This window comes from Mesoplodon bidens (genome assembly GCF_964165515.1).
Source record: "Mesoplodon bidens genome assembly, chromosome: 9".
NCBI classification, from domain to species: Eukaryota; Metazoa; Chordata; class Mammalia; order Artiodactyla; family Ziphiidae; genus Mesoplodon; species Mesoplodon bidens.
Genome location: NC_138166.1, coordinates 94849338 through 94851302, shown reverse-complemented (window position 1 = coordinate 94851302; position 1965 = coordinate 94849338). Strand labels below are relative to the sequence as shown.

The 1965-nt window shown below is 55.0% G+C and overlaps 1 gene segment (V, D, J or C); it reads right to left on the bottom strand.

Annotated features, from left to right (window-relative positions):
- Positions 1-944: 944 nt before the first annotated feature.
- Positions 945-1464, bottom strand: LOC308622325 (T cell receptor beta variable 6-6-like). The segment is given in 2 exons: positions 1416-1464; positions 945-1330 (listed from the first exon to the last, which is right to left on the bottom strand).
- Positions 1465-1965: the final 501 nt, after the last annotated feature.

Here is a 1965-nt window from a genome sequence, read left to right as displayed (position 1 = left end):
TTAGGCATCCCCGATGCCTCTGGTGCATCCTTGTTTTGAAAGTAAATCAAAAGCTCTGGGCCCTGCCCCAGTGTCTGTCAGTCCAATAAAGGGAAACATGACCAGAAATTGGGTCACACCTGAGAACTACAGCTTGGCCCCTCCCTGTGGCCCTGTGCCTGGGGGACTGGGACAGTCCGGCTCCTGTGTGGCCTGTGGGGACAGCAGTTGGAGACAGTAAGGAAGAACATACTTGTAATCATCACACACACACACAGAAGACGGAGGCCCGCTTATGAGTAGGAAGGAGGCGTAATCCACAGTAACAAGGGGAAAGTTTATAGTCTGGACCTGGAAAAGCTCGAACAGAGACTCCCCGACCGTGTTCACAATTCTCCTGGGAAACAAGTGTGCCCAGAACTGCCTGACCACCCAGTGGGAGCTTGAACAGGAACATGGGCAGGAGTTAATCACAGCAGAAGGAATGGTCTGTGTCCAGTGCAGAGGAAGTCGCTTTTGACGTCTCTGAGATGGGAAGGGACATGACCCAGATGAGGCGGCAGCAGCCTGGCCGGAGTAGAGAGGGCCGGAGACCTGAGGTCAGGGGGGTGGGAAGGCCGGCCGCACCAGGGAAAGGCAGGAAAGAGCAGAGAGCACGTAAGGGCCAGTCTGGGGGAGGACCTTCCGAGAAACAGAAATGAGATGCCTGGGGAGAGACAAGAGGATCTAGGTGTATGTGATTTACCAATAATGCTCCCTCCTGGAGGTCTCAGACTCAGGCTGATGGCTGGGAGTCCGAGCTGGGGCAGCATCTTTCTGCTCACAGGGCAGCTGCAGAGGAAAGACAGAGAGTAACGGTGGACACATGTCTGCAAGGCCATGGAGTCAGGTCTGGGCCGGCAGAGACCACACACTGAGGGTCACACTGCAGGCACCTGGCACCCAGGGCTCCAAGGCTCCAGGTGCTAGGAGCCTGCAAGGGGCTCTGCTGAGTCCCGGGGTGCAGGGCCTCCCCTGCCTTTTTGTGCAGAGAGGAGGTGGCCGTGCAGTGCCGTGGAGTAACTGCTGGCGCAGAGGTACACAGACGTCTGGGAGGGGGTGGCAGACGCCAGCGTGAGAGGGAAGTTCTCGAGGTTTGATCTGGAGACGCTGTACCCGTTGGGGACGTCTCCTTTGTTGGTGGTGCCAGTGTCAGGTGAGTAATAGATCAGCCTCAGCCCGTGTCCCAGGTCTTGTCGGTACCAGTACATATAGTAGTGGTCCAGATCCTGGGCACATTTCAGGGTCGTGCTCTGTCCTGTCCTCAGGACCCGGAATTTTGGGTCCTGAGTGACACCAGCATTCCCTGGACCTGTGGAGAAGGAGAAGCTGATGCTGCAGACACAGGGGACACGCTTGGTGCTGGGACCCCGAAAGGGACCCTGCCCGGGACTCACCTGCCTGCAGAAGACAGAAGGCCACACAGCACAGGAGGCTGATGCCCATGGCGGGGTGCGCAGGCAGAGGGGTCTTCTGTGTGTTGATGAGAGGGGAGAGGGGCTCTCCAGGGAGTCATTCTGAGGTGTCACTGTCCCTGCCAGGCCCCAGAGCCAACCCGTCACAGGGGGCCACACCCCTTCCCGCAGAGGCTGAAATCAGACATGAACCTCCAGTGAACAGCTCAGAACAGGAAGAACGTGCTCCTCTGAATGGATGCCTGTCTTACAAGTTTTGTTAACTTCTCTGTAAAACACTTTGTAACTTTATGTGTATTTTATCCCAGAGAGAATTCTTCATTAATACCGTATATTGGTTTCATTTATCTAATCTAGTTTTGAATTTCGGGGAAAATCCTTATGGCTTCCTGCTGCACTGTATGACTCATGCAACCCAAATACTCTTCAAGTGTCTGTTTTTACTTTGTTGAATTGATCACAGTCCTGGTCCTGTCCTTCTGCCTACAATGATTCTCCTGGTATCTGGTTTCCCAGCCTCAGGCTCATCAAC